General features: G+C 34.5%; 1 long non-coding RNA gene across 1 annotated transcript; it reads left to right on the forward strand.

Moving 5' to 3' along the window:
- Window positions 1-2,159: 2,159 nt before the first annotated feature.
- LOC306997126 lies at window positions 2,160-5,785 on the forward strand. Its single transcript, XR_013797267.1, has 3 exons — window positions 2,160-2,484; window positions 3,490-3,946; window positions 4,205-5,785. It is a non-coding gene; the product is annotated as an uncharacterized lncRNA (long non-coding RNA).
- The last annotated feature ends 473 nt before the right edge of the window (window positions 5,786-6,258 follow it).

A 6,258-nucleotide genomic window follows, 5' to 3' on the forward strand; every position in this document is an offset into this window, starting at 1 on the left:
AACGTAAATGTGTTTGCTGGGTTTGGACACACAAGATTAAATAAGACTTTGGTAATAATGTAGAAGCATCCCTTACGAAAAAGAAGTATACTTCAAGTTCATTTTATGATGTATACTTAAGTAATGTTCAAGTATATTTTTAAGTATGGTTAAGCGTTTAAGCGACCCAAGCCGTCAAAACTACGTCATCAGAAAAGGAACCATTCCAGACCGGAAGTAACTTTTCAGACTTTGATTAAAGATAACCATGCCAAACTATTTTTTTCTGTGTATTAAATTGCACGGATTAATTGTTCACCACAAGACTAGCAATATCCGCTAACAAAGTAAATAGGGTCAATTTTGATTTCATTCCGACTTTAAAGGAGAACTCCGGTCAATTTTAACATTGGGCTAAATTTTTTGTAAATTTGGAGTGCTGTCAATACAGAGAACAATGACAAAAATCGGTGTTGCCTACACTGTGTTATCCTCTTTTTAAAATTTGCACCCTGTTGACTTCAATAGGGCAAATTTTAAACCTGCTTTTATTTCTCTTATCATCCTTGATGTGTAATACAAGTGCCAAGCCATGTTGAGTGATTCCTTCAGAGTGAACACGAGTGAATCTGACTGCAGTAGATGTGAAAGATATGAATAAAAATGATGTTATATCAGCCAGCGCAAATACCTGTATTTAGTTCCTGTTTTCGGTCGAAGTCCAAAGTAGTCGATTGTCGAGTTCACGCGCGTGATCATTTGTAACTAAACCTATGCACGTAGGCAACACCGATTTTTGTCGTTGTTCTCTGTTTTGACAGCACTCCAAATTTACTTAAAATTGAGCTCAATGTTAAAATTGACCGGAGTTCTCCTTTAAAGTAAATTCCTATGTACACTACCAGTCGACTAGCCTACACAAAAATTCAGATACGCAGAATTAGAAACATATCTGTTTTATGTCAAAATTTTAATCAATATTTTCTCTCAGTATAAGTCAAGTACACTTAAAGGTAGGGTAGGTCAGAATTGTCTAAAAAAAACTTTTATTCAAATTTGTTTAAACTGTCTTTATATACCAATGCATAATTAAAATGTAAGTACTCTGATAAAAAGAGTATAAAAATCGAGTGACTCTAGACCGTTTAATCTTCATTAAACACAGCTCATTAATTCCATTCACTCCCACCTAAAAACGGGTGCGCGACTGCGCGCACGTGGGCAGAGCCAGTAATAACGGCGGTAGTCATGGCGACGTCGAGTGACAGTCGCGCAAGCCAATCCTGTGATTCGTCCCGAATGGAAATAATGAGCTGTGTTTAATGAAGATTAAACGGTCTAGAGTCACTCGATTTTTATACTCTTTTTATCAGAGTACTTACATTTTAATTATGCATTGATATATATAGAAAGTTTAATCAAATTTGGTAAAAAGTTTTTATATAAATCCTACCTACCCTACCTTTAAGTGTAATTTTAAGTATATTTCTGAGAAGTATATAAAATGTAGACTGAAAGTATGGTTTCTTATTTTTAGTTGAAAAGAACAACGTATACTAATAGAACACTTGAATAAACGTATTCTTTGTAAGAGTAATTATTATCGCTGTGTACAAGATCAGGTTCAGTTCCATGCTTATTTTATTTACTCTATAAGCTATTCCACCATGAAAGCTTGTTACTATATAAACTTGAACATGTTAGTTTATAAGACAGTGTGTAATATGTTTTTTTAGATAAGCTACTCAATCATAATAGTAAACACAAGTACAAGCCAAGAATACTTGGAATACTTAATTATACTTTTAAGTATATCTCGATCAACAAGTATAGGCCAAATATACTTAGACTTTTGTTAGTATAAGTCAAGTATACTTAAGTGCAATTTGAAGTATATTTCTGAGAAGTATAAAAATTAGACTGAAAGAATACTTTCTTATTTTTAGTTTAAAAGAAGTATACTAATTGCACACTTGAATAAACTTCTTTTTCGTAAGTGATGCTGATGGTAATTGTGAATTATGTGATAGTCCAGAGTCTGTAGAGCATGTTATACTACAGTGTCCTAAATATCAGGAAGAAAGACTAAGATTAAGTTCACAATTGCAAAGAAACCAGTTAAGATTACATTTAGAAGACATCCTACAAAGAAGCTCAGGTGAAATATGTTTTATATATATATTTAACTTCCTGAAGAATACAGGACTAATGAAAAGAATTTAGGTGCTGTTTTTTTTTTTTTTTCAATAATTGGACAGATTAGACTCCAGTATCACACCCCAGTCCAGCAGGTGGCGGTAATGCGCCATTCAAGTTAGTTGCCAACCACCATAAAGTTGAAAGAAGAAGAAGTTCCTCATTGTGAAGTTTTGTTTTTCCCTGGTGAACATCTCTGAGCGTTTCTTCCCGTTGTTTAGTCTTCCCGTGGATTACTCTTGGACTGTTTATTCTCTTCGTGATTGTTTGCTGCTGTCCTGAACTGCTTTCTATTGTGGACTGATTTATGTAAGTTTGCTGCCTGACTTTATGCCTGTTTTTAGATTATGAGTTGCTTTGTCTCTATGTTGTGTTTGCTGGTTATTGACCCTGATTGTATGACAAGATTACAATAAAGCTGCAAATGAATCCTCCCTTTGCCGAAGCCTCGTTACAATTAAGTGAAGTTTTGAGTTTATATTATGGAAGTGCCATAAAACCGGAATAATGTTATGTGTGTGTTTTTCTGCCAACGTGCATTAAAATAAAAAAGTAAAAGAACTCCACATATAATTTTGGTGGATTGAGTCGGTGGGAATATAATTTAAATGGGTTTAGCTTTTATTTTGATGTTAATGTATGTTTATAGCCATATCTGTGACCTGTGTATTAGATTGCAGTTATTGTTAGGGAGGACGATAATTAATGTGTATTTTCTCATGCATCTTCAGCTGAAAGACAGTGAATCTTAAGGTGAGTGTGTTTATTGTCTGTCCTCTGTCAATAAACTGCAGATGTGGTTCATTTGTGTTGCTGCGTGAAATCTGCTATATATTTACAAGACATTTTTTGACTAAATTCACTGGTGTGTAATTTGCATTTGTATGAAAGTTTGAAGACAAAACATTTAGCCTATTATCTGAATAACCAGATTATCTTGTTTAATTCTTTAGTTACTTTCTACACAAAACATTGTTTTCAACGTAAAAAAAAAAAATCATGGCTGATTTTATTATTTTTTTATTTATTAGTTCAAATGCTTAATAAATTGTTAGATGCCAATCATAATGGCTGTGTAAAATAAGTAAATCTAGGTATATAAATGCACTTATATCATAATCTTGTACAGCAGTTGTCGTTCACATTTTGACTATTAACAAGAGGATGACAACTAACCTTTGGTACATCAAAAATATAATATTTGATCTGCAGATCTCGCTTGTTTTCTGTTATTAAATCAGGGTTCACTTGAAAATTCACATTTATCCTTGAACTCATTCTAACAACTTCATGTGTTACTGTTATATGTTTCAGACCCGGTGGAAGTGAAAGAGCAAAGACAAGAACTGAAGTTAAAGGTGATGATGCTGTAGTTTGTTTCGGCCTCTTGACACCAATAAAATGAGCTTAATGTGCCAATTTACAGAAGATCTCAGACATCTCCATAATGAATGAGCTGAAAACAGGGAACTTTTGGAGACAAAGAGGTTTTTCAGCAGCAGTTAAACATGATGGCTCCGTACTTTTTAAATGCAGATTGGATAAAAACACAGTGATCCCAGTTCACACCTGCAGTGAAGCTCCTCCCACAACAATTCACCAATAAATACTGGGAATATTCCCATTATCCTACAAGAGAAGGACAAACTCCAGGAGTAGCAGCTGAAATCTGTGTGACTGTTAAAGATGGAGTTTATTAAAGAGGAGATTGAAGACTTGAGGGATCCAGAACCATCCAGAATAAAACATGAAGATACTGAGGAACAAATAGGTTGGTGTCCATTCTTGATTCTTCATTGTTGACTGCTTTGGTAGATGTGAATTAATAACCAGTATATGGATGATACATGAGAGTAATACATCCAAATTATCATAACCTTGTATATAGCAGTTGTCAAACATATTTTTAGAAGCCTATATTAACAAGTGAATGACAGAACAAAAAGTGAAAGATCTGATCTCTGTTGCTTTCTGCTATTAAATAAGGGTTCACTTGAACTGATTCTAACTGTATTTCTGTGTATTTTAGACCAGGTGAGAGTGAAAGAGCAAAGACAAGAACTGAATGAAGTGGAGGAACATCGTAACTTTACAATTCAAAGAACAAAAGCCAAAAAGCTGCACACCTGCACTCAGTGTGGAAAGAGTTTCTCACAGAAAGGACAGCTTAACACACACATGAGAATTCACACTGGAGAGAAACCGTATACATGTACTCAGTGTGAGAAGAGTTTTACTCAATCATCAACTCTCAGTCGTCATCTGCGCATTCACTCTGGAGAAAAGCCATTTAGCTGTGATCAGTGTGGTAAAGATTTTATTTCATCATCAGATCTAAAACAACACCTGAAAGTTCATACAGGCGAGAAGCCTTATGTGTGTTCTCTCTGTGGAAAGAGTTTTTCAAGGCTGGGTCATTTTAAACTGCACCAGAAAACACATAATGAAGTGAGAGATTATATGTGCTTTGACTGTGAGAAGAGGTTTACTAGAGATGATCATCTGAAACAGCACCAAAGAGTTCACACTGGAGAAAAACCTTACAAGTGCTCATATTGTGACAAGAGTTTCACTCAGTCTGGAAACCTGAAAGTGCATCAGCGACTTCATACTGGAGAGAAACCGTATCACTGTACTCGGTGAGGGAAGAGTTTCACCAAATCAAGTAATCTAGTGAATCATATTAGAAAGCATTGTTCTGTGTCACAGTGAGCAAATGTTTTGTTAGATTCACATAAAGTAAATGTGTAGTTACTTAACTAATGAACTAGTGTTGCTGTAAAATGCCACAAGATTTGTGTTTTACATATTCGAGAACAAGAAAGAAAATTATTTTTGATTGAACGCTTACTCAAAAAAATACCAAAATTAAAAGAGACTGGAAACAAATGTAGAAAAACAACAACAATCAGTTATTTGTTAATATATTAAACAATTCCCTGAATTTGATCATTTTTCATTTATTTTTTGTAGTCACATAAAGCCTGTTATTACATAAACAGATGTATACACAATAATGACGTACACCTGTACAATAACTAAAATAACAACAAATAAAATGATAATTTCACTGACAATGTGTGATTTTGTGAGTAAAAGGTTTCTACAGATCAAGTCAAGTCATCTTCATTTATATAGCGCTTTTAACAATGTAGATTGTTTCAAAGCTGCTTTACAGAGATAAACGTATAATTTAAGGTAACAGATTGTTTTGGCTTTATAGCGGTTCTTGAATAATGTTATTTTCCAGCTAAAGTTAGTTTTGATTGATTCACTTCGGTCGAAAGGATCATTAGTTATTAAATTAGAGACCGCTAAGACGACACCGTTCTCTCTACACAGACTTTAAACGTGAACCTGTGAGAAACGCTGATGGCGCTCACGTGCACATCAATAATTAATTCTATAGTTATGTGCGTTTGAATATATGTGCGCATGTTTGTAATTCTCTACAAACCAAGCCTAAACAAACTACTTGTCCTACCTATAAATTTGATACAGAATTGTATTTTATTTTATCACTACGGGGTAGATACGCAAATTTTCCACAATGCTTTATCTGTAGAGTGGTACAGGGATCCTCCATAGGGAGAGGCTAGTTGGCACTTCAGCACTGCGTTGTCATCGGGTCCAGGGCTTATATGGTCATACTTCCTGGTTCTGGTAAGAACTCGAGCTGCTGCCTTTTGAACTAGCTGTAGTTTGTTTGTTAAGTGTGCAGGGCAACCACTCAGTAGAGCATTAAAAATAATCTAGCCTTGAGGTCATGAACTATATATATTTTTAAGATGGAAAAATGCGGTTTTACAGATACTACACACGTGACTTTCAGATGAAAGATTGGTATCAAAGAGCACACACAGGTTCCTAACCGACGACGAAGACTTAACAGAGCAGCCATCAATTGTTAGACAGTATTCTAGGTTATTACGTGTGGAAGTTTTTTGTCCAATAATTAGAATCTCTGTTTTGTCAGAATTTAGTAGTAGGAAATTTCTAGTCATCCAATTTTTTATATCAGCAATGCATTCCGTTAATTTTGTGAATTGGTAAGTTTCGTTAGGTTTTGAAGAGATATACAGC

This window comes from Phoxinus phoxinus, assembly GCF_949152265.1.
Source record: "Phoxinus phoxinus genome assembly, chromosome: 4".
In the NCBI taxonomy this organism is placed as follows: domain Eukaryota; kingdom Metazoa; phylum Chordata; class Actinopteri; order Cypriniformes; family Leuciscidae; genus Phoxinus; species Phoxinus phoxinus.